The sequence below is a fragment of the Oncorhynchus masou genome, chromosome 5 (assembly GCF_036934945.1).
Source record: "Oncorhynchus masou masou isolate Uvic2021 chromosome 5, UVic_Omas_1.1, whole genome shotgun sequence".
Classification (NCBI taxonomy): domain Eukaryota; kingdom Metazoa; phylum Chordata; class Actinopteri; order Salmoniformes; family Salmonidae; genus Oncorhynchus; species Oncorhynchus masou.
Genome location: NC_088216.1, coordinates 5,436,435 through 5,464,296, shown reverse-complemented (window position 1 = coordinate 5,464,296; position 27,862 = coordinate 5,436,435). Strand labels below are relative to the sequence as shown.

General features: G+C 45.4%; 1 pseudogene; it reads left to right on the top strand.

Annotated features, from left to right (window-relative positions):
* The first annotated feature begins 544 nt into the window (after window positions 1–544).
* LOC135526086 (UPF0524 protein C3orf70 homolog A-like) overlaps window positions 545–27,862 on the top strand; it is a 31,229-nt pseudogene continuing 3,911 nt past the window's right edge.

The following is a 27,862-nucleotide window of genomic DNA, read 5'->3' as shown; positions in this document are numbered from 1 at the left end:
TAACAGAATGACCTGTATTTATCTTGAAAAAGGTTGCTTCCGATTCAAATTATAGGCTTTGTTTACATGATTACTTTCATCTGAATCAGTTATGACTTCGGAGGAAAGGCTATTACAGCCAAAAATGAGGACAATAGACCAAATATCGGACATCCTTTATGGCTGAACCGGACTGGAGAGAGAGAGAGAGAGAGGAGGAGGAGGAGGAGGAGGAGGGGATAGCCTAAGAGGAAGGAAACGGCGAGGGCTTCATCAACAGACAGGGGAGTCTCTTGTCAGGCTGATAGAAGGCTGGCTATATCAAATGAAAGCCTGACACGGGATACGCCACGGAAATCTCTCTGGCTGAGATAACGTCGTCGACGTTTACAGAAAATAATTCCAGCGGCTGGAGATCCAGATGTTTACGTAAAACAAGCTGTCAATCGTATTCTTGGAACTGGAACTTTCATCGCATTTTGTTTCTCTCTGTGCTGCTTGGGGGGTGGCTACAACGGTGCCACATTTAACTCGTTTGCGTCACGCTTTGGAGTTTCCTCCTGGTTCGACATTTGGCGTTTGCTGAGGTTTTGAGACCAAAACCGAAATTCCAGACCATTTTTTGGCTGGTGGGCTAAAGCTGCCTTCTCTGATGGGTTACATGGCGTGCGTTTGATCCTGGGGCTTTTGATCCTGGGGCTGCGCGATGGCCGCGTCGGGCGGACGGAAGAGCGAGAAGTTGGACGAGGCACAGGCGTTGGCCCGGAGCTGCGCGGGGAGACCGGACTTTCTCCCGTGCGACGGACTGTCCATCTGCGCCACACACAGCCATGGGAAGTGCTTCAAGCTCCACTGGTGCTGCCACTTGGGATGGTGTCACTGTAAGTAGCCTTGCTTAAAGCCCGTCGATGTCTCACCGTTCTCTGGGTTCTCCACGTGTTTCGCTGTGCTCTCCTCTCTCCCTGGTTGGAAGGAGAAATTCAATGCATGTCTATAAATAGCCTGTTATATGTGAATGTTTACAAGAATAGCAGCCTATTGTTTGACTTCAGACAATTATACTGCCCTACCAAGCAAAAAGGCAGTAACCGCCCATTGCGTGGAAGTGAGAAAAATGGCTTTTATTTACGTTGGTTTCATAGTAACTTTATACAGTTACTGCCAACATGACCGCTATTTTCTCCCGAACACAATACAATAGAGACAGGATACTTGTCCACATGATTAAGCATGTCTTTTAATTCTAGCAAAAATGACTAACTCATTTTCGATCAAATGAGCAATTACTGCCTTTTTGCTTGGTAGGGCAGAATAGCCCTCCTCCGGTTTTGTTGGCTTGTTAGTCAACGCAGACATTCTGACGTGATAGACTGCATATCTAAATACAGAGACTCCATTCAGCTGATAAAACCGGTAGCAGGATAGAATAGTGTTCCTATTGTTCCTAGTTATTCAATGTTGGCTCAGTGGTACAGACAGACAGACAGACAGACAGACAGTATGATGAACCTCCACCAGTGTACCATTCATGGACTGTCGCCCTCACAGCTGGAAGCTGCTGATACAGACAGACAGACAGACAGACAGACAGACAGACAGACAGACAGACAGACAGACAGACAGTATGATGAACCACCAGTGTACCATTCATGGACTGTCACCCTCACAGCTGGAAGCTGCTGATAGACAGACAGAGAATGAATGATGTTAAAGATGACTGAATTCATTCAACCTCTGTACCATTCATCAACAGACCATGTCTGTCTTGCAGCTCAGACCTCAGCAGTTGGCTACTTAGATGACTGAATAGACTACACTGTCTTACAGTCTATAAGAATCTCATGACCAAGTCTCCAAGAATTCAGACAGGACAGACTGGAGTATTGAGGATCGTTGTCTGGACCTTGAGGTTATGAACTACAGTTGGCTCTCCTTACACCAAAATATGTTTTTGGGCAACAAGCTTGTTTCTCTGCACCACAACAGACATTGATGAAGGTATTATCTTGTTTCTCTGACAGACTACAACAGACATTGATGAAGGTATTATCTTGTTTCTCTACAGACAGACAGCACTACAACAGACTGACAGACAGTTATGATGAAGGTATATGAATCTTGTTTCTCTGCACCCTCACACAAGCTGCAGACATTGATGAAGGTATTATCTTGTTTCTCTGCACTACTCAACAGTTGGCTACTTAGATGACTGAATGATGAAGGTATCATCTTGTTTCTCAGACAGGACAGACTGGAGTATTGAACAGACCAGTTATGATGACAGTTGGTATTACACCCTTGTTTCTCTGCACTACAACAGACATTGATGAAGGTATCATCTTGTTTCTCTGCACTACAACAGCTGGGTTATGATGAAGGTATTATCTTGTTTCTCTGCACACAACAGACATTGATGAAGGTATTATCTGTTTCTCTGCACCACAACAGCTGGGTTATGATGAAGGTATCATTACATTGTTAATAATGTATTTCAACACTACAACACCAAGTAGTGAAACTGAGGGAAGTTACACTCAGCCACCAGTAGAGGGCAGGCTCACTTCCTCACTGTGACCAGGTCACACTTGGTGAAAACCGGTGATGGAAGACCAAGCCGAGAGAGAGAGAGAGAGCCCAACATCCCCACTAAACCTAATCATCAGACACACTGCACTTTATCAAGCGCCTACTGTACCTTCTGCAGCAAAGTGTTTGGAGTAAATATTACACTTTCAGAGGAGTGTCTGGAACTGCATCTGTCTAGACAAGCACCCATTAGAGTAGCATGGAGACTGAGTCCCAGAGAGAGTTTAGTTTTCCTCAGTCAACTAAGGAGAGGGGAGGAGGAGAGAAGAGGGAGAAGGAGGGAGAGGGAGTGTCTGGGAGGAGAGAGCACCCATTAGAGGAGAGAAGAGTCCCAGAGGGAGGGAGGAGAGGGAGAAGGGGAGGAAGAGGGGAGTAAATATTACACTTTCAGAGGAGTGTCTGGAACTGCATCTGTCTAGACTAGCACCCATTAGAGTAGCATGGAGACTGAGTCCCAGAGAGAGTTTAGTTTTCCTCAGTCAACTAAGGAGAGGGGGGAGAGGGAAGAGGAGGGAGGGAGGGCGATAAGGAGAGGGGAGGAAGAGGGAGTAAATATTACACTTTCAGAGGAGTGTCTGGAACTGCATCTGTCTAGACAAGCACCCATTAGAGTAGCATGGAGACTGAGTCCCAGAGAGAGTTTAGTTTTCCTCAGTCAACTAAGGAGGGGAGGAGGGGGAGGGAGGGAGATAAGGGAGAGGGAGGTTTAACAAGGGACCATAAAGCCCTGTGACCAGGGACCAAAAGCCCTGTGACCGGGGTAAAGCCCTGTGTTTAACCAGGGACTTTCAGAGGGAGTGTCTGGAACTGCATCTGTCTAGACAAGCACCCATTAGAGTAGCATGGAGACTGAGTCCCAGAGAGAGTTTAGTTTTCCTCAGTCAACTAAGGAGAGGGGAGGAAGAGGAGGGAGGGAGGAGGAAGAGAGTGTTTAACCAGGGACCATAAAGCCCTGTGTTTAACCAGGGACCATAAAGCCCTGTGTTTAACTGGGGACCATAAAGCCCTGTGTTTAACTGGGGACCATAAAGCCCTGTGTTTAACCGGGGACCATAAAGCCCTGTGTTTAACCGGGGACCATAAAGCCCTGTGTTTAACCGGGGACCATAAAGCCCTGTGTTTAACTGGGGACCATAAAGCCCTGTGTTTAACTGGGGACCATAAAGCCCTGTGTTTAACCGGGGACCATAAAGCCCTGTGTTTAACCGGGGACCATAAAGCCCTGTGTTTAACCGGGGACCATAAAGCCCTGTGTTTAACCGGGGACCATAAAGCCCTGTAGTTAACCAGGGACCATAAAGCCCTGTGGTTAACCAGGGACCAAGGATTTGACGTGTGTGTGTGTGTGTGTGTGTGTGTGTGTGTGTGTGTGTGTGTGTGTGTGTGTGTGTGTGTGCGTGTGCGTGTGTGTGGGCCCGTGCGTCTTTGTCCATATGTATGTACGTTTTGGAGTAGTGAGACCCTAGAAATGCCTGTGAAATGTGTTGTCAGTCAGTTTCCTTTTCTGTATCAGTAACACAGTCATCTGTCCTGACTCTTGACTTCACAGTACTGTTCAGTAACTGGTAGCTGCGTGTCTGTCAGCCTACATCCTCTGTAATGCTCCTCCATTCTCTGTTTGCTGCATTGTTATTGTGATGGGTAAAGTCAAGCAGTCCTGTGTCTCCGGGCCGGACGCCAAAACAACATTGAATTTGTGTCAAGCTGCAGTGACAGAGGAAGGCATTTCAAAAGTATCTCATAGTCAGACTGTATTCTATAGCCTGAACACACTAATGTTATACACAGAACACCAACACACAGCTGTCTCTGGGCTGACTGGGTCTCTGGGCTGACGGTCTCTGGGCTGACGGTCTCTGGGCTGACGGTCTCTGGGCTGACGGTCTCTGGGCTGACGGTCTCTGGGCTGACGGTCTCTGGGCTGACGGTCTCTGGCTGGGCTGACTGTCTCTGGGCTGACTGATCACTGAGAGAACAGGCAGCGGTCTCTGGGCTGGACGGTCTCTGGGGGGTCAGCCTCAGAGGTTATAGTTCAGCTGCCACTTGACCTCTGGGCTGGTCCGTCAAGCCCTATCAAACCATCCGGTCCGTCTGTCATTTGTGATCCCTCCACACCCAACCTCCCTCTCCTCCCGTCCTAGATGATTCAGACCCTGCTGTCAGCATTAAGAGGTATCCCACTGGGGGATGGAGGTATGGCAACAGCTCTCTCTCTCTCTTCTCCTATGGAAACAAACCGTGCTGAGGCTGTTACAGCCATGTTTCTATCACCTCCACTGTGTATATTATATGAGTGTCTATAGTTCTCCCACCGACGCCGCCGTTGTTATGCATAATATTATATGAAGAGTATGAAGTGTACATTACAGGGGTTATAGTTCATATAGGTCATGAATAATAAACAGGAAGTGTACATTACAGGGGTTATAGTTCATACAGGTCATGAATAATAAACAGGAAGTGTACATTACAGGGGTTATAGTTAATACAGGTCATGAATAATAAACATGAAGTGTACATTACAGGGGTTATAGTTAATACAGGTCATGAATAATAAACAGGAAGTGTACATTACAGGGGTTATAGTTAATACAGGTCATGAATAATAAACAGGAAGTGTACATTAGACAGGGGTTATAGTTAATACAGGTCATGAATAATAAACAGGAAGTGTACATTAGACAGGGGTTATAGTTAATAAAGGTCATGAATAATAAACAGGAAGTGTACATTACAGGGGGTTATAGTTAATACAGGTCATGAATAATAAACAGGAAGTGTACATTAGACAGGGGTTATAGTTAATATAGGTCATGAATAATAAACAGGAAGTGTAAATTAGACAGGGGTTATAGTTAAAAGGTCATTAATAATAAACAGGAAGTGTACATTACAGGGGTTATAGTTAATACAGGTCATGAATAATAAACAGGAAGTGTACATTACAGGGGTTATAGTTAATAAAGGTCATGAATAATAAACAGGAAGTGTACATTACAGGGGTTATAGTTAATAAAGGTCATGAATAATAAACAGGAAGTGTACATTACAGGGGTTATAGTTAATAAAGGTCATGAATAATAAACAGGAAGTGTACATTACAGGGGTTATAGTTAATACAGGTCATGAATAATAAACAGGAAGTGTACATTAGACAGGGGTTATAGTTAATACAGGTCATGAATAATAAACAGGAAGTGTACATTAGACAGGGGTTATAGTTAATATAGGTCATTAATAATAAACAGGAAGTGTACATTACAGGGGTTATAGTTAATAAAGGTCATGAATAATAAACAGGAAGTGTACATTACAGGGGTTATAGTTAATATAGGTCATGAATAATAAACAGGAAGTGTACATTACAGGGGTTATAGTTAATACAGGTCATTAATAATAAACAGGAAGTGTACATTAGACAGGGGTTATAGTTAATATAGGTCATGAATAATAAACAGGAAGTGTACATTTCAGGGGTTATAGTTAATACAGGTCATGAATAATAAACAGGAAGTGTACATTACAGGGGTTATAGTTAATACAGGTCATGAATAATAAACAGGAAGTGTACATTACAGGGGTTATAGTTAATACAGGTCATGAATAATAAACAGGAAGTGTACATTAGACAGGGGTTATAGTTAATACAGGTCATGAATAATAAACAGGAAGTGTACATTAGACAGGGGTTATAGTTAATAAAGGTCATTAATAATAAACAGGAAGTGTACATTAGACAGGGGTTATAGTTAATACAGGTCATGAATAATAAACAGGAAGTGTACATTACAGGGGTTATAGTTAATAAAGGTCATTAATAATAAACAGGAAGTGTAAATTAGACAGGGGTTATAGTTAATAAAGGTCATTAATAATAAACAGGAAGTGTAAATTAGACAGGGGTTATAGTTAAAAGGTCATTAATAATAAACAGGAAGTGTACATTACAGGGGTTATAGTTAATAAAGGTCATTAATAATAAACAGGAAGTGTACATTACAGGGGTTATAGTTAATACAGGTCATGAATAATAAACAGGAAGTGTACATTTCAGGGGTTATAGTTAATACAGGTCATGAATAATAAACAGAAAGTGTACATTACAGGGGTTATAGTTAATACAGGTCATGAATAATAAACAGGAAGTGTACATTACAGGGGTTATAGTTAATACAGGTCATGAATAATAAACAGGAAGTGTACATTACAGGGGTTATAGTTAATACAGGTCATGAATAATAAACAGAAAGTGTACATTAGACAGGGGTTATAGTTAATATAGGTCATGAATAATAAACAGAAAGTGTACATTAGACAGGGGTTATAGTTAATATAGGTCATATATAATAAACAGGAAGTGTAAATTAGACAAGGTTATAGAGGATGACAGCTACATGTATAACAGCCACAGTTATCAGTTATCCTCTAGTCTACATGTACCTGTCATCCTCTACTCTACATGTACCTGTCATCCTCTAGTCTACATGTACCTGTCATCCTCTACTCTACATGTACCTGTCATCCTCTAGTCTACATGTACCTGTCATCCTCTGACTCTACATGTACCTGTCATCCTCTAGTCTACATGTACCTGTCATCCTCAGGGGTTACATGTACCTGTCATCCTCTAGTCTACATGTACCTGTCATCCTCTACTCTACATGTACCTGTCATCCTCTACTCTACATGTTACCTGTCATCCTCTACTCTACATGTACCTGTCATCCTCTACTCTACATGTACCTGTCATCCTCTAGTCTACATGTACCTGTCATCCTCTAGTCTACATGTACCTGTCATCCTCTACTCTACATGTACCTGTCATCCTCTAGTCTACATGTACCTGTCATCCTCTACTCTACATGTACCTGTCATCCTCTACTCTACATGTACCTGTCATCCTCTAGTCTACATGTACCTGTCATCCTCTAGTCTACATGTACCTGTCATCCTCTACTCTACATGTACCTGTCATCCTCTACTCTACATGTACTTGTCATCCTCTAGTCTACATGTACCTGTCATCCTCTACTCTACATGTACCTGTCATCCTCTACTCTACATGTACCTGTCATCCTCTACTCTACATGTACCTGTCATCCTCTAGTCTACATGTACCTGTCATCCTCTACTCTACATGTACCTGTCATCCTCTAGTCTACATGTACCTGTCATCCTCTAGTCTACATGTACCTGTCATCCTCTATATATATATATGTATGTAGTCTAGTCCTGGTAGATACTGTATATAGTCTAGTCCTGGTAGATACTGTACTGTAGTCTAGTCCTGGTAGATACTGTACTGTAGTCTAGTCCTGGTAGATACTGTATGTAGTCTAGTCCTGGTAGATACTGTACTGTAGTCTAGTCCTGGTAGATACTGTACTGTAGTCTAGTCCTGGTAGATACTGTAGGTAGTCTAGTCCTGGTAGATACTGTAGGTAGTCTAGTCCTGGTAGATACTGTATGTAGTCTAGTCCTGGTAGATACTGTCGGTAGTCTAGTCCTGGTAGATACTGTATATAGTCTAGTCCTGGTAGATACTGTACTGTATGTAGTCTAGTCCTGGTAGATACTGTATATAGTCTAGTTCCTGGTAGATACTGTATGTAGTCTAGTCCTGGTAGATACTGTATGTAGTCTAGTCCTGGTAGATACTGTACTGTAGTCTAGTCCTGGTAGATACTGTACTGTAGTCTAGTCCTGGTAGATACTGTACTGTAGTCTAGTCCTGGTAGATACTGTATGTAGTCTAGTCCTGGTAGATACTGTATGTAGTCTAGTCCTGGTAGATACTGTACTGTAGTCTAGTCCTGGTAGATACTGTACTGTAGTCTAGTCCTGGTAGATACTGTACTGTAGTCTAGTCCTGGTAGATACTGTATGTAGTCTAGTCCTGGTAGATACTGTATGTAGTCTAGTCCTGGTAGATACTGTACTGTAGTCTAGTCCTGGTAGATACTGTATGTAGTCTAGTCCTGGTAGATACTGTACTGTAGTCTAGTCCTGGTAGATACTGTATGTAGTCTAGTCCTGGTAGATACTGTACTGTAGTCTAGTCCTGGTAGATACTGTACTGTAGTCTAGTCCTGGTAGATACTGTATGTAGTCTAGTCCTGGTAGATACTGTACTGTAGTCTTGTCCTGGTAAATACTGTCTGTAGTCTAGTCCTGGTATATACTGTATGTAGTCTAGTCCTGGTAGATACTGTATGTAGTCTAGTCCTGGTAGACACTGTAGTCTAGTCCTGGTAGATACTGTATGTAGTCTAGTCCTGGTAGATACTGTACTGTAGTCTAGTCCTGGTATAGACTGTACTGTATGTAGTCTTGTACTGGTAGATACTGTATGTAGTCTAGTCCTGGTAGATACTGTACTGTAGTCTAGTCCTGGTAGATACTGTATATAGTCTAGTCCTGGTAGATACTGTATATAGTCTAGTCCTGGTAGATACTGTACTGTAGTCTAGTCCTGGTAGATACTGTATGTAGTCTAGTCCTGGTAGATACTGTACTGTAGTCTTGTCCTGGTAGATACTGTCTGTAGTCTAGTCCTGGTAGATACTGTACTGTAGTCTAGTCCTGGTAGATACTGTACTGTAGTCTAGTCCTGGTAGATACTGTATGTAATCTAGTCCTGGTAGATACTGTATGTAGTCTAGTCCTGGTAGATACTGTACTGTAGTCTAGTCCTGGTAGATACTGTATGTAGTCTTGTACTGGTAGATACTGTATGTAGTCTAGGCCTGGTAGATACTGTATGTAGTCTAGTCCTGGTAGATACTGTACTGTATGTAGTCTAGTCCTGGTAGATACTGTACTGTATGTAGTCTAGTTCCTGGTAGATACTGTATGTAGTCTTGTACTGGTAGATACTGTATGTAGTCTAGTCCTGGTAGATACTGTATGTAGTCTAGTCCTGGTAGATACTGTACTGTAGTCTAGTCCTGGTAGATATTGTAGTCTAGTCCTGGTAGATACTGTATGTAGTCTAGTCCTGGTAGATACTGTATGTAGTCTAGTCCTGGTAGATACTGTATGTAGTCTAGTCCTGGTAGATACTGTATGTAGTCTAGTCCTGGTAGATACTGTATGTAGTCTAGTCCTGGTAGATACTGTACTGTAGTCTAGTCCTGGTAGATACTGTACTGTAGTCTAGTCCTGGTAGATTCTGTACTGTATGTAGTCTAGTTCCTGGTAGATACTGTACTGTAGTCCTGGTAGATACTGTATGTAGTCTAGTCCTGTTAGATACTGTAGTCTAGTCCTGGTAGATACTGTATGTAGTCTAGTCCTGTTAGATACTATAGTCTAGTCCTGGTAGATACTGTATGTAGTCTAGTCCTGGTAGATACTGTATGTAGTCTTGTACTGGTAGATACTGTATGTAGTCTAGTCCTGGTAGATACTGTATGTAGTCTAGGCCTGGTAGATACTGTATATAGTCTAGTCCTGGTAGATACTGTATGTAGTCTAGTCCTGGTAGATACTGTACTGTAGTCTAGTCCTGGTAGATACTGTATGTAGTCTAGTCCTGGTAGATACTGTATATAGTCTAGCCCTGGTAGATACTGTATGTAGTCTAGTCCTGGTAGATACTGTATGTAGTCTAGTCCTGGTAGATACTGTACTGTAGTCTAGTCCTGGTAGATACTGTATATAGTCTAGTCCTGGTAGATACTGTACTGTAGTCTAGTCCTGGTAGATACTGTATGTAGTCTAGTCCTGGTAGATACTGCATGTAGTCTAGTCCTGGTAGATACTGTTTTCACAGCCGTTCTCGATGCTCTGTCTTGAGAGGAGCTACCTGACTGCTAGTGTAGGAAGTATGCATTATTGAACAGACAGAGAGACTGCTCTGTCCACACTGACCCAGAACCAAGGGATTACCAAGGGGATTACCCAGAGAACCTCGGACAGGGATGGGCAACTCCAGTCCTCCAGGGCCTGATTGGTGTCACACTTATGTCCCAGCAGACACACCTGACTCCGATAAGCACCTAATCATGATCTTCAGTTCAGAATGCAGTTAGTTTAATCAGCTGTGTTCGCTAGGGATGGGGGAAATGGTTGGCACCACTTCAGAGGTGGGCTTGAACCCAACCTGAGAGCTACACCCCATGAGCTACACCCCGAGAACTATAACCTGAGAGCTATAACCTGAGAGCTATAACCTGAGAGCTACACCCCGAGAGCTCCAACCTGAGAGCTACAACCCGAGAGCTACACCCCGAGAGCTACACCCCGAGAGCTACAACCTGAGAGCTACACCCCGAGAGCTACACCCCGAGAGCTACAACCTGAGAGCTACAACCTGAGAGCTACAACCTGAGAGCTACACCCCGAGAGCTACACCCCGAGCGCTATAACCTGAGCGCTACAACCTGAGCGCTACAACCTGAGCGCTACAACCTGAGAGCTACACCCCGAGAGCTACACCCCGAGAGCTACACCCCGAGAGCTACAACCTGAGCGCTACAACCTGAGAGCTACAACCTGAGAGCTACAACCCGAGAGATACACCCTGAGAACTATAGCCTGAGAGATACAACCCGAGAGATACACCCTGAGAACTATAACCTGAGAGCTACAACCTGAGAGATATAACCCGAGAGATACACCCTGAGAACTATAACCTGAGAACTACACCCTGAGAACTCTAACCTGAGAGCTACAACTGTATGATCAAATAGAAATATATTCATACAGTGTATGTCTGTTTCCTTATTCGTCGCTGGAGGCTGGGTTGGAGTGGTACCATGCACGTTCTCCTCTGATTACTCAGAGGGACAGGAAGTGAAACAAGGGCTGAAAATAGGAATGGATTTGGCACTCGTGGTTTTTGTGAATATTTTTTATTAAAAATGCAAAAAAAACCAGTGGCCTCATTTTACATTAGAGTGGCTGAAATGTTTCATTTTGAAAACAGGTTTTCTACCCCTCTTCAAAACCAGTGGCCTCATTTTACATGAGAGTAGCTGAAATGTTTCACCCTGAAAACAGTCACGACACAACTGTAGTTTTATGAAACCTGTATGATGCAACAATTATGATAGTATTGTAAGTATTTCGGACTGTTTGTACTATACAATATGACATACAATACGTTCTGTCTCGACATGCGGTCCAGAGGTGTTTCCTCCACAACTTAATATGTTGGGAAATGTTCATTACTATTAGTGAGATGGAAAGGGAACCGTTGGTGAAGGACAATCAGTCACAGCTAGTGGTGTTAGATAGAAAGTGACAATCAGTCACAGCTAGTGGTGTTAGATAGAAAGGGACAATCAGTCACAGCTAGTGGTGATAGATAGAAAGGGACAATCAGTCACAGCTAGTGGTGTTAGATAGAAAGTGACAATCAGTCACAGCTAGTGGTGTTAGATAGAAAGGGACAATCAGTCACAGCTAGTGGTGTTAGAAAGGGACATTCAGTCACAGCTAGTGGTGTTAGAAAGGGACAATGAGTCACAGCTAGTGGTGTTAGATAGAAAGGGACAATCAGTCACAGCTAGTGGTGTTAGAAAGGGACAATCAGTCACAGCTAGTGGTGTTAGATAGAAAGGGACAATCAGTCACAGCTAGTGGTGTTAGATAGAAAGGGACAATCAGTCACAGCTAGTGGTGTTAGATAGAAAGGGACAATCAGTCACAGCTAGTGGTGTTAGAAAGGGACAATCAGTCACAGCTAGTGGTGTTAGATAGAAAGGGACAATCAGTCACAGCTAGTGGTGTTAGAAAGGGACAATCAGTCACAGCTAGTGGTGTTAGATAGAAAGGGACAATGAGTCACAGCTAGTGGTGTTAGATAGAAAGGGACAATCAGTCACAGCTAGTGATGTTAGATAGAAAGGGACAATCAGTCACAGCTAGTGGTGTTAGATAGAAAGGGACAATCAGTCACAGCTAGTGGTGTTAGAAAGGGACAATCAGTCACAGCTAGTGGTGTTAGAAAGGGACAATCAGTCACAGCTAGTGGTGTTAGATAGAAAGGGACAATCAGTCACAGCTAGTGGTGTTAGAAAGGGACAATCAGTCAAAGCTAGTGGTGTTAGAAAGGGACAATCAGTCACAGCTAGTGGTGTTAGATAGAAAGGGACAATGAGTCACAGCTAGTGGTGTTAGATAGAAAGGGACAATCAGTCACAGCTAGTGATGTTAGATAGAAAGGGACAATCAGTCACAGCTAGTGGTGTTAGATAGAAAGGGACAATCAGTCACAGCTAGTGGTGTTAGATAGAAAGGGACAATCAGTCACAGCTAGTGGTGTTAGAAAGGGAAAATCAGTCACAGCTAGTGGTGTTAGAAAGGGACAATCAGTCACAGCTAGTGGTGTTAGAAAGGGACAATCAGTCACAGCTAGTGGTGTTAGATAGAAAGTGACAATCAGTCACAGCTAGTGGTGTTAGAAAGGGACAATCAGTCACAGCTAGTGGTGTTAGAAAGGGACAATCAGTCACAGCTAGTGGTGTTAGAAAGGGACAATCAGTCACAGCTAGTGGTGTTAGAAAGGGACAATCAGTCACAGCTAGTGATGTTAGAAAGGGACAATGAGTCACAGCTAGTGGTGTTAGATAGAAAGGGACAATCAGTCACAGCTAGTGGTGTTAGAAAGGGACAATCAGTCACAGCTAGTGGTGTTAGAAAGGGACAATCAGTCACAGCTAGTGGTGTTAGATAGAAAGGGACAATCAGTCACAGCTAGTGGTGTTAGATAGAAAGGGACAATCAGTCACAGCTAGTGGTGTTAGAAAGGGACAATCAGTCACAGCTAGTGGTGTTAGAAAGGGACAATCAGTCACAGCTAGTGGTGTTAGAAAGGGACAATCAGTCACAGCTAGTGATGTTAGATAGAAAGGGACAATCAGTCACAGATAGTGGTGATAGAAAGGGACAATCAGTCACAGCTAGGGGTGATAGAAAGGGACAATCAGTCACAGCTAGTGGTGTTAGTCATGTCACCAGATCTGTATATTACTGGGACTTATCTGTTTAATGTCGCTGCAAGAGCCAATAATGTATGTCATCTCTCATTCGAGAGTGCGTATGTATGTGTCGAATCAAAGTTTATTGGCGTGTGCGTGTGATTAGCAGAGGTAGATTCCCAGCTGTGCTTGAGAGCTCAGCCTAATCATCTGTAAATGTCTCTAAATACCACCAGTCCCCATGATGCATCTCTTCACAGCATCTCTGTGAATTCATTATTCATGACATAACATCCAATCAGGTGGGAGGGAGGTTGACGACCAGGAAACTCCCTGTTTAGGGGAACTGTCTCTGTATGTAGTGTCTTTAGTATGACATTAGGATGTTATAGCATGTATTACACCGCTAGCCCTGCACCCCTTTATGTGGGTTAAACCCCCTTTTGAAGGCTAAAGTGTAGCTAAGCTAACAACACTGAAACAGCCTCAGGAAGTCTTCAGTGAACCATCTGAAATGCTTCTTTAGCAGGCTATGAGTCTTCCTACAGTGCTGAAACCCTAACTTCATATCCAACCTTTACATCCCATCTCAACTTATATGAATTGAGAGGCTAAGACCCTGGAATGCTGCCTTCCTTCCTTCCTTCCTTCCTGCCATCCGTGTCTCTCTGTGTGTGACTGACTCTGATGGTGATCCTGGTAAACTAGTGTTTTAGCCTTTCATCCAACTTATACAGCTCCTCTGCAGCCCTGAAACACACACACACACACACACACACACACACACACACACACACACACACACACACACACACACACACACACATACACACACACACACACAGCAACCCTGAAACGTCGCAGCACATTCAGCCCAGAAAAGCCAAAGTATTCAATCTTCCACACACTATCCAGTACATTAACAACCTTCCACAATATACAGTACATTATCAACCTTCCACACACGTCCACAATATACAGTACATTATCAACCTTCCACAATATACAGTACATTATCAACCTTCCACACAGATCCACAATATACAGTACATTATCAACATTCCACAATATACAGTACATTATCAACCTTCCACACACATCCACAATATGCAGTACATTATCAACCTTCCACACACATCCACAATATACAGTACATTATCAACCTTCCACACACATCCACAATATACAGTACATTATCAACCTTCCACACATCCACAATATACAGTACATTATCAACCTTCCACACACATCCACAATATACAGTACATTAACAACCTTCCACACAGATCCACAATATACAGTACATTATCAACCTTCCACAATATACAGTACATTAACAACCTCCCACACAGATCCACAATATACAGTACATTATCAACCTTCCACACACATCCACAATATACAGTACATTATCAACCTTCCACACACATCCACAATATACAGTACATTATCAACCTTCCACACACATCCACAATATACAGTACATTATCAACCTTCCACACAGATCCACAATATACAGTACATTAACAACCTTCCACACAGATCCACAATATACAGTACATTATCAACCTTCCACAATATACAGTACATTAACAACCTTCCACACAGATCCACAATATACAGTACATTATCAACCTTCCACAATATACAGTACATTATCAACCTTCCACACAGATCCACAATATACAGTACATTAACAACCTTCCACACAAATCCACAATATACAGTACATTATCAACCTTCCACAATATACAGTACATTAACAACCTTCCACACAGATCCACAATATACAGTACATTATCAACCTTCCACACAGATCCAAAATATACAGTATATTATCAACCTTCCACAATATACAGTACATTATCAACCTTCCACACACATCCACAATATACAGTACATTATCAACCTTCCACAATATACAGTACATTATCAACCTTCCACAATATACAGTACATTATAAACCTTCCACAATATACAGTACATTATCAACCTTCCACACAGATCCACAATATACAGTACATTAACACGCAAACATCTCCATGCCTTGTCCTTCAACACAAACAGTGGTTGTCACTGAACCAGTCCCAGCCTTGGAACTTCCTGTCAGAGTAAAATCCCTGAGAGGGCCATCCTCACACCGAGTGCATGGATGGATAGGAAAGACATTTATTTTGGGGATTCAGTCCTTGAAATACTTTTTATTTCATTTAATTTGAATCTTATTTCTTTTTGACAATAGATCAGGCTAGAGAAGGATGGGTGTGATTGTATCACTATGCTGCTAGTCAGTCAGTCAGCCAGCCAGCCAGTTAGTCAGCCAATCTGTCAGCCAGCCAGTCAGCCAGCCAGTCATCCAGCCAATCAGCCAGCCAATCAGCCAGTCATCCAATCAGCCAGCCAATCAGCCAGTCATCCAGCCAATCAGCCAGCCAATCAGCCAGTCATCCAATCAGCCAGTCATCCAATCAGCCAGCCAATCAGCCAGTCATCCAGCCAATCAGTCAGCCAATCTGTCAGCCAGCCAATCAGCCAGCCAGTCATCCAGCCAATCAGCCAGCCAATCAGCCAGTCATCCAATCAGCCATGTGCTGCTCTCACACATAATGTTAACATGTGGGCAGTGAGTGTGACTGTGCATGAGGTACTGGTACAGCAATCAAAATCAAATCAAATGTATTTATATAGCCCTTCGTACATCAGCTGATATCTCAAAGCGCTGTACAGAAACCCAGCCTAAAACCCCAAACAGCAAGCAATGCAGGTGTAGAAGCACGGTGGCTAGGTAAAACTCCCTAGAAAGGCCAGAACCTAGGAAGAAACCTACAGAGGAAACAGGCTATGAGGGGTGGCCAGTCCTCTTCTGGCTGTGCTGGGTGGAGATTATCACAGAACATGGCCAAGATGTTCAAATGTTCATGAATGACCAGCAGGGTCAAATAATAATAACCACAGGCAGAACAGTTGAAACTGGAGCAGCAGCCACCAGGTGGACTGGGGACAGCAACATGGTGGGCTGTCTGCTGACAGACATGAGCTCTCTCGCTCAATTTTTTTTCAATTCAAATTGTTTTATTGGCACGATGTAACAATGTACACTACCAGTCCAAAGTTTGGACACACCTACTCATTCAAGGGTTTTTCTTATTTATTTTTTTTGCCATTTTCTACATCTACAAAACCATGAAATAACACACATGGAATTAAGTAGTAACCAAAAAAAGTGTTAAACAAATCTAAATATATTTAAGATTCTTCAAAGTCGCCATCCTTTTCCTTGATGACAGCTTTGCACACACTTGGCATTCTCTCAACCAGCTTCACCTGGAATGCTTTTCCAACAGCCTTGAAGGAGTTCCCACATATGCTGAGCACTGCTTTTCCTTCACTCTGCAGTCCAACTCATCCCAAACCATCTCAATTGGGTTGAGTTCGGGTGATTGTGGAGGCCAGGTCATCTGATGCAGCACTCCATAACTCTCCTTCTTGGTCAAATAGCCCTTTCACAGCCTGGAGGTGTGTTGGGTCATTGTCCTGTTGAAAAACAAATGATAGTCCCACTAAGAGCAAACCAAATGGGATGGCGTATCGCTGCAGAATGCTGTGGTAGTCATGCTGGTTAAGTGTGCCTTAAATTCTAAATAAATCACTGACAGTGTCACCAGCAAATCACCCCCACACCTCCTCCTCCATGCTTCATGGTGGGAACTACACATGCAGAGATTATCTGATCACCTACTATTCGTCTCACAAAGACACGGCGGTTGGAACCAAAAATGTTAAAAAACTCAGACCAAAGGACAGATTCCCACCAGTCTAATGTCCATTGCTCGTGTTTCTTGGCCCCAGCAAGTCTCTTCTTCTTATTGGTGTCCTTTAGTAGTGGTTTCTTTGCAGCAATTTGACCATGAAGCCTGATTCATGCAGTCTCCTCTGAACAGTTGATGCTGAGATGTGTCTGTTACTTGAACTCTGTGAAATGTTTATTTGGGCTGCAATTTCTAAGGCTGGTAACTCTAATGAACTTATCCTCTGCAGCAGAGGTAACTCTGGGTCTTCCTTTCCTTTGGCGGTCCTGATGAGAGCCAGTTTCATCATAGCACTTGATGGTTTTTGCAACTGCAATTGATGTAATGATATTGCCAAAACCTAATTGCTCTTTTTGAGTGTTTATTATTAGTGGATACTGGCCCAATTCTGCCCTGCATGCATTGTATGTAGTTTTCCTCTGGACATGTAGGAGAATCTTACAGAACTCTGCATGCAAGGTTTCAATGGGGTGTTTGTCCCATCGGGTGAAATCTTGTTTTGCAAGTGGAATCCACACTCGCTGCCATAAAGTATAATTGGTTCAATGACATATTCAATTAGTTTTAGCCACATTTGTCTAGGTTTATTCATTTGTATTTGTTTTTTTAATGGTGTAGAATACCCTGCTTGCTTTCTCTCTGTTAATTTACTGCCTCATTTAGGTCTCCAGTTGAGCTTCTTTTTTAAACCTGAGTAACTGTAGTGTGTGTGTGTTTACTACCAGGGTCCAGGTCTGACAGGTCCAGGCTCTGCTGTAGGCCGTGTGCTGTGGGTGTTTACTACCAGGGTCCAGGTCTGACAGGTCCAGGCTCTGCTGTAGGCCGTGTGCTGTGGGTGTTTACTACCAGCGCCCAGGTCTGACAGGTCCAGGCTCTGCTGTAGGCCGTGTGCTGTGGGTATTTACTACTAGGGCCCAGGTCTGACAGGTCCAGGCTCTGCTGTAGGCCGTGTGCTGTGGGTGTTTACTACCAGGGCCCAGGTCTGACAGGTCCAGGCTCTGCTGTAGGCCGTGTGCTGTGGGTGTTTACTACCAGGGCCCAGGTCTGACAGGTCCAGGCTCTGCTGTAGGCCGTGTGCTGTGTGTGTTTACTACCAGGGCCCAGGTCTGACAGGTCCAGGCTCTGCTGTAGGCCGTGTGCTGTGTGTGTTTACTACCAGGGCCCAGGTCTGACAGGTCCAGGCTCTGCTGTAGGCCGTGTGCTGTGGGTGTTTACTACCAGGGTCCAGGTCTGACAGGTCCAGGCTCTGCTGTAGGCCGTGTGCTGTGGGTGTTTACTACCAGGGTCCAGGTCTGACAGGTCCAGGCTCTGCTGTAGGCCGTGTGCTGTGGGTGTTTACTACCAGGGCCCAGGTCTGACAGGTCCAGGCTCTGCTGTAGGCCGTGTGCTGTGGGTGTTTACTACCAGGGCCCAGGTCTGACAGGTCCAGGCTCTGCTGTAGGCTGTGTGCTGTGGGTATTTACTACAAGGGCCCAGGTCTGACAGGTCCAGGCTCTGCTGTAGGCCGTGTGCTGTGGGTGTTTACTACCAGGGCCCAGGTCTGACAGGTCCAGGCTCTGCTGTAGGCCGTGTGCTGTGGGTGTTTACTACCAGGGCCCAGGTCTGACAGGTCCAGGCTCTGCTGTAGGCCGTGTGCTGTGGGGGTTTACTACCAGCGCCCAGGTCTGACAGGTGCAGGCTCTGCTGTAGGCCGTGTGCTGTGGGTGTTTACTACCAGGGCCCAGGTCTGACAGGTCCAGGCTCTGCTGTAGGCCGTGTGCTGTGTGTGTTTACTACCAGGGCCCAGGTCTGACAGGTCCAGGCTCTGCTGTAGGCCGTGTGCTGTGGGTGTTTACTACGTATTTCATTTGCACCAAAAAAAATTGGTTGTGTGTAGATTCATGAGGAAAAAAATAAATGTAAACAATTGTAGAATAAGACTAACGTAACAAAGTGGAAAAAGTCAAGGGGTCTGAATACTTTTTGAATGCACTGTATATTGATTTAATTATGTCATATGTTTCACTGCTTTCAATAACTTTGTAGAACAGTCCTGTATGCCAAACTTATTACCTCTCTGTAGCCTGTGGGACAGTGACAGCATGATTACCTCTCTGTAGCCTGTGGGACGGTGACAGCATGATTACCTCTCTGTAGCCTGTGGGACGGTGACAGCATGATTACCTCTCTGTAGCCTGTGGAACAGTGACAGCATGATTACCTCTCTGTAGCCTGTGGAACAGTGACAGCATGATTACCTCTCTGTAGCCTGTGGGACAGTGACAGCATGATTACCGCTCTGTAGCCTGTGGGACAGTGACAGCATGATTACCTCTCTGTAGCCTGTGGGACGGCGACAGCATGATTACCTCTCTGTAGCCTGTGGGACGGTAACAGCATGATTACCTCTCTGTAGCCTGTGGGACGGTGACAGCATGATTACCTCTCTGTAGCCTGTGGGACGGTGACAGCATGATTACCTCTCTGTAGCCTGTGGGACAGTAACAGCATGATTACCTCTCTGTAGCCTGTGGGACAGTGACAGCATGATTACCTCTCTGTAGCCTGTGGGACAGTGACAGCATGATTACCTCTCTGTAGCCTGTGGGACAGTGACAGCATGATTACCTCTCTGTAGCCTGTGGGACAGTGACAGCATGATTACCTCTCTGTAGCCTGTGGGACAGTGACAGCATGATTACCTCTCTGTAGCCTGTGGAACAGTGACAGCATGATTACCTCTCTGTAGCCTGTGGGACAGTGACAGCATGATTACCTCTCTGTAGCCTGTGGGACAGTGACAGCATGATTACCTCTCTGTAGCCTGTGGGACAGTGACAGCATGATTACCTCTCTGTAGCCTGTGGAACAGTGACAGCATGATTACCTCTCTGTAGCCTGTGGGACAGTGACAGCATGATTACCTCTCTGTAGCCTGTGGGACAGTGACAGCATGATTACCTCTCTGTAGCCTGTGGAACAGTGACAGCATGATTACCTCTCTGTAGCCTGTGGAACAGTGACAGCATGATTACTCTCTGTAGCCTGTGGAACAGTGACAGCATCTGTAGCCTGTGGAACGGTGACAGCATGATTACCTCTCTGTAGCCTGTGGGACAGTGACAGCATGATTACCTCTCTGTAGCCTGTGGGACAGTGACAGCATGATTACCTCTCTGTAGCCTGTGGGACGGTGACAGCATGATTACCTCTCTGTAGCCTGTGGGACGGTGACAGCATGATTACCTCTCTGTAGCCTGTGGGACGGTGACAGCATGATTACCTCTCTGTAGCCTGTGGGACAGTGACAGCATGATTACCTCTCTGTAGCCTGTGGAACAGTGACAGCATGATTACCTCTCTGTAGCCTGTGGGACGGTGACAGCATGATTACCTCTCTGTAGCCTGTGGGACGGTGACAGCATGATTACCTCTCTGTAGCCTGTGGGACAGTGACAGCATGATTACCTCTCTGTAGCCTGTGGGACAGTGACAGCATGATTACCTCTCTGTAGCCTGTGGGACAGTGACAGCATGATTACCTCTCTGTAGCCTGTGGGACAGTGACAGCATGATTACCTCTCTGTAGCCTGTGGGACGGTGACAGCATGATTACCTCTCTGTAGCCTGTGGGACGGTGACAGCATGATTACCTCTCTGTAGCCTGTGGGACAGTGACAGCATGATTACCTCTCTGTAGCCTGTGGGACAGTGACAGCATGATTACCTCTCTGTAGCCTGTGGGACAGTGACAGCATGATTACCTCTCTGTAGCCTGTGGGACAGTGACAGCATGATTACCTCTCTGTAGCCTGTGGGACAGTGACAGCATGATTACCTCTCTGTAGCCTGTGGGACAGTGACAGCATGATTACCTCTCTGTAGCCTGTGGGACAGTGACAGCATGATTACCTCTCTGTAGCCTGTGGGACAGTGACAGCATGATTACCTCTCTGTAGCCTGTGGGACAGTGACAGCATGATTACCTCTCTGTAGCCTGTGGGACAGTGACAGCATGATTACCTCTCTGTAGCCTGTGGGACAGTGACAGCATGATTACCTCTCTGTAGCCTGTGGGACGGTGACAGCACCTCTCTGTAGCCTGTGGGACGGTGACAGCATGATTACCTCTCTGTAGCCTGCCTGGGAACAGTGACAGCATGATTACCTCTCTGTAGCCTGTGGGACAGTGACAGCATGATTACCTCTCTGTAGCCTGTGGGACGGTGACAGCATGATTACCTCTCTGTAGCCTGTGGGACGGTGACAGCATGATTACCTCTCTGTAGCCTGTGGGACAGTGACAGCATGATTACCTCTCTGTAGCCTGTGGGACAGTGACAGCATGATTACCTCTCTGTAGCCTGTGGGACAGTGACAGCATGATTACCTCTCTGTAGCCTGTGGAACAGTGACAGCATGATTACCTCTCTGTAGCCTGTGGAACAGTGACAGCATGATTACCTCTCTGTAGCCTGTGGGACGGTGACAGCATGATTACCTCTCTGTAGCCTGTGGGACGGTGACAGCATGATTACCTCTCTGTAGCCTGTCTTATACCATGTCTCCTTCAGAATGATGACAAGTACAGTCCAAAGGTTCACTAGTGGAGGCCCTGAATGTTCCACATGCTGATAGCGATTTAATATTGCAAAAATACAGTAACTACTAAGATACTGTAACTACAATGATACTGTAACTAAGATACATTAACTACAAAGATACTGTAACTACTAAGATACAGTAACTACAAAGCTCGCTCTATCGATCTCTCCAAGTGGAATCAAAATCACTCTCCCTTCACCATGATGATGCAGGGATGAACTGCATTCCCTCCACCAGGCTCTAGCTACAGAGACTAAAGGACAAACCTCTCTCTCTCTCTCTAGTTACAGAGACTAAAGGACAAACCTCTCTCTCTCTCTAGCTACAGAGACTAAAGGACAAACCTCTCTCTCTCTCTCTAGCTACAGAGACTAAAGGACAAACCTCTGTCTCTCTCTCTAGCTACAGAGACTAAAGGACAAACCTCTGTCTCTCTCTCTAGCTACAGAGACTAAAGGACAAACCTCTGTCTCTCTCTCTAGCTACAGAGACTAAAGGACAAACCTCTGTCTCTCTCTCTAGCTACAGAGACTAAAGGACAAACCTCTCTCTCTCTCTCTAGCTACAGAGACTAAAGGACAAACCTCTCTCTCTCTCTAGCTACAGAGACTAAAGGACAAACCTCTGTCTCTCTCTCTAGCTACAGAGACTAAAGGACAAACCTCTGTCTCTCTCTCTAGCTACAGAGACTAAAGGACAAACATCTGTCTCTCTCTCTAGCTACAGAGACTAAAGGACAAACCTCTGTCTCTCTCTCTAGCTACAGAGACTAAAGGACAAACCTCTGTCTCTCTCTCTAGCTACAGAGACTAAAGGACAAACCTCTGTCTCTCTCTCTAGCTACAGAGACTAAAGGACAAACCTCTGTCTCTCTCTCTAGCTACAGAGACTAAAGGACAAACCTCTGTCTCTCTCTCTAGCTACAGAGACTAAAGGACAAACCTCTGTCTCTCTCTAGCTACAGAGACTAAAGGACAAACCTCTCTCTCTCTCTCTAGCTACAGAGACTAAAGGACAAACCTCTGTCTCTCTCTAGCTACAGAGACTAAAGGACAAACCTCTGTCTCTCTCTCTAGCTACAGAGACTAAAGGACAAACCTCTCTCTCTCTCTCTAGCTACAGAGACTAAAGGACAAACCTCTCTCTCTCTCTCTCTCTCTCTAGCTACAGAGACTAAAGGACAAACCTCTCTATATCTCTCTAGCTACAGAGACTAAAAGCTAAGGCTCTCTAATGTTCTTTTCCTTTCCTCTTTAGAAGGCAGAATCTTACCCACTGCCCCTCCCCTCCTCTCTTTTCTAGAGTCCTGATGTCATGTTGTAACCTTGATTTGGTGTCATGCTGTAACCTTGATTTCACCACTTCCCCTGTCTGTTTTCTGTACCCACGTTTCATTTAATTTCTGTACCAACTACATCAGTGACTTTGATATTGGATATAGTCTATTCTACCCTCTTTTATCCTCTCCTCCTGTAGAATATCCTCCTCCTGTAGAATATCCTGCTCCTGTAGAACATCCTGCTCCTGTAGAACATCCTCCTCCTGTAGAATCTCCTCCTCCTGTAGAACATCCTCCTCCTGTAGAATCTCCTCTTCCTCCTCATATAGAATCTCCTCCTCCTCTAGAATATCCTGCTCCTGTAGAATCTCCTCCTCCTGTAGAATCTCCTCCTCCTGTAGAATCTCCTGCTCCTGTAGAATCTCCTCTTCCTCCTCATATAGAATCTCCTCCTCATATAGAATCTCCTCCTCCTATAGAATCTCCTCCTCTGCTAGAATATCCTGCTCCTGTAGAATATCCTGCTCCTGTAGAATATCCTGCTCCTGGAGAATATCCTGCTCCTGGAGAATCTCCGCCTTCTGTAGAACTGATCATCTTATAGAATCTCCTCCTGTAGAATCTCATCCTCCTCCTGTAGAACTCCTCTTCCTGTAGAATATTCTCCTCCTTTAGAATCTCCTCCTCCTGTAGAATCTCCTCCTCTTGTGTGTTTGATGCTCCAGTTCTCAGTGTAGGAGAGGAGGAAGTAGAGAGAGAGAGAGAGAGGGGAGAGGGAGGGAGGGAGGAAGGAGAGAGAGCGAGGGAGGGAGTTAGGCAGTGGAGCAGATGACGGAGGGAAGAGAGGAGAACATGTTATACTGGAGATGCCCATTGTAACACACAGTAGGGGGGAGAGAATGGTAACACACAGTAGGGGGGAGAGAATGGTAACACACAGTAGGGGAGAGAATGAGGAGGAAGAGAGGAGAACATGTTATACTGGAGATGCCCATGGTAACACACAGTAGGGGGAGAGAATGGTAACACACAGTAGGGGGAGAGAATGGTAACACACAGTAGGGGGAGAGAATGGTAACACACAGTAGGGGGAGAGAATGGTAACACACAGTAGGGGGAGAGAATGGTAACACACAGTAGGGGGAGAGAATGGTAACACACAGTAGGGGGAGAGAATGGTAACACACAGTAGGGGGGAGAGAATGGTAACACACAGTAGGGGGGAGAGAATGGTAACACACAGTAGGGGGGGGAGAGAATGGTAACACACAGTAGGGGAGAGAATGGTAACACACAGTAGGGGGGAGAGAATGGTAACACACAGTAGGGGGGAGAGAATGGTAACACACAGTAGGGGGAGAGAATGGTAACACACAGTAGGGGGGAGATAATGGTAACACACAGTAGGGGGGAGAGAATGGTAACACACAGTAGGGGGGAGAGAATGGTAACACACAGTAGGGGGGAGAGAATGGTAACACACAGTAGGGGGAGAGAATGGTAACACACAGTAGGGGGGGGGAGAGAATGGTAACACACAGTAGGGGGGGGAGAGAATGGTAACACACAGTAGGGGGGAGAGAATGGTAACACACAGTAGGGGGGAGAGAATGGTAACACACAGTAGGGGGAGAGAATGGTAACACACAGTAGGGGGAGAGAATGGTAACACACAGTAGGGGGGAGAGAATGGTAACACACAGTAGGGGGAGAGAATGGTAACACACAGTAGGGGGGAGAGAATGGTAACACACAGTAGGGGGAGAGAATGGGGAGGGAAGAGAGGAGAACATGTTATACTGGAGATAATGGTAACACACAGTAGGGGGAGAGAATGGTAACACACAGTAGGGGGAGAGAATGAGGGGAGGGAAGAGAGGAGAACATGTTATACTGGAGATAATGGTAACACACAGTAGGGGGAGAGAATGGTAACACACAGTAGGGGGAGAGAATGGTAACACACAGTAGGGGGAGAGAATGAGGGAGGGAAGAGAGGAGAACATGTTATACTGGAGATAATGGTAACACACAGTAGGGGGAGAGAATGGTAACACACAGTAGGGGGAGAGAATGAGGGAGGGAAGAGAGGAGAACATGTTATACTGGAGATAATGGTAACACACAGTAGGGGGGAGAGAATGGTAACACACAGTAGGGGGGAGAGAATGGTAAAAACACAGTAGGGGGGAGAGAATGGTAACACACAGTAGGGGGAGAGAATGAGGGAGGGAAGAGAGGAGAACATGTTATACTGGAGAGAATGGTAACACACAGTAGGGGGAGAATGGTAACACACAGTAGGGGGAGAGAATGGTAACACACAGTAGGGGGAGAGAATGGTAACACACAGTAGGGGAGAGAATGGTAACACACAGTAGGGGGAGAGAATGGTAACACACAGTAGGGGGGAGAGAATGAGGGAGGGAAGAGAGGAGAACATGTCATACTGGGAGATGCCCAAGGTAACACACAGTAGGGGGAGAGAATGGTAACACACAGTAGGGGGGAGAGAATGGTAACACACAGTAGGGGGGAGAGAATGGTAACACACAGTAGGGGGAGAGAATGGTAACACACAGTAGGGGGGGAATGGTAACACACAGTAGGGGGGGGGGAATGGTAACACACAGTAGGGGGAGAGAATGGTAACACACAGTAGGGGGGAGAGAATGGTAACACACAGTAGGGGGGAGAGAATGGTAACACACAGTAGGGGGGGAGAATGGTAACACACAGTAGGGGGAGAGAATGGTAACACACAGTAGGGGGAGAGAATGGTAACACACAGTAGGGGGGAGAGAATGAGGGGAGGGAAGAGAGGAGAACATGTTATACTGGAGATAATGGTAACACACAGTAGGGGGGAGAATGGTAACACACAGTAGGGGGAGAGAATGGTAACACACAGTAGGGGGACTAGGGGGGAGAATGGTAACACACAGTAGGGGGGGAATGGTAACACACAGTAGGGGGAGACTGGAATGGTAACACACAGTAGGGGGGAGAGAATGGTAACACACAGGGGGGAAGAGAATGGTAACACACAGTAGGGGGAGAGAATGGTAACACACAGAATGAGGGAGGAAGAGAGGAGGGGGGAATGGTAACACACAGTAGGGGGAGAGAATGGTAACACACAGTAGGGGGGAGAGAATGGTAACACACAGTAGGGGGGGAGAGAATGAGGGAGGGAAGAGAGGAGAACATGTTATACTGGAGATAATGGTAACACACAGTAGGGGGAGAGAATGAGGGAGAGAAGAGAGGAGAACATGTTGTTATACTGGAGAGAATGGTAACACACAGTAGGGGGGAGAGAATGGTAACACACAGTAGGGGGAGAGAATGGTAACACACAGTAGGGGGAGAGAATGGTAACACACAGTAGGGGGGGAGAGAATGAGGGAGGGAAGAGAGGAGAACATGTTATACTGGAGATAATGGTAACACACAGTAGGGGGAGAGAATGAGGGAGAGAAGTAACACACAGTAGAGGGGGAGAGAACATGTTGTTATACTGGAGAGAATGGTAACACACAGTAGGGGGGAGAGAATGGTAACACACAGTAGGGGGAGAGAATGGTAACACACAGTAGGGGGGGAGAGAATGGTAACACACAGTAGGGGGAGAATGGTAACACACAGTAGGGGGAGAGAATGAGGGGAGAGAAAGAGGAGAACATGTTGTTATACTGGAGATAATGGTAACACACAGTAGGGGGAGAGAATGGTAAACACACAGTAGGGGGGAGAGAATGGTAACACACAGTAGGGGGAGAGAATGGTAACACACAGTAGGGGGGAGAGAATGGGGAGGGGGAAGAGAGGAGAACATGTTATACTGAAGATGCCCATGGTAACACACAGTAGGGGGGAGAGAATGGTAACACACAGTAGGGGGGAGAGAATGGTAACACACAGTAGGGGGATAATAACACACAGTGAGAATGGTAACACACAGTAGGGGGGAGAATGGTAACACACAGTAGGGGGGAGAATGGTAACACACAGTAGGGGGAGAGAATGAGGGAGAGAAGAGAGGAGAACATGTTATACTGAGATGCCCAAGGTAACACACAGTAGGGGGAGAGAATGGTAACACACAGTAGGGGGGAGAGAATGGTAACACACAGTAGGGGGGAGAGAATGGTAACACACAGTAGGGGGAGAGAATGGTAACACACAGTAGGGGGAGAGAATGGTAAACACAGTAGGGGGAGAGAATGGTAACACACAGTAGGGGGGAGAATGGTAACACACAGTAGGGGGGAGAGAATGGTAACACACAGTAGGGGGGAGAGAATGGTAACACACAGTAGGGGGGAGAGAATGGTAACACACAGTAGGGGAGAGAATGGTAACACACAGTAGGGGGAGAGAATGAGGGAGAGAAGAGAGGAGAACATGTTATACTGGAGATGCCCAAGGTAACACACAGTAGGGGGGAGAGAATGGTAACACACAGTAGGGGGGAGAGAATGGTAACACACAGTAGGGGGAGAGAATGGTAACACACAGTAGGGGGGGAGAGAATGGTAACACACAGTAGGGGGGAGAGAATGGTAACACACAGTATGGGGGAGAGAATGGTAACACACAGTAGGGGGAGAGAATGGTAACACACAGTAGGGGAGAGAATGGTAACACACAGTAGGGGAGAGAATGGTAACACACAGTAGGGGGGAGAATGGTAACAC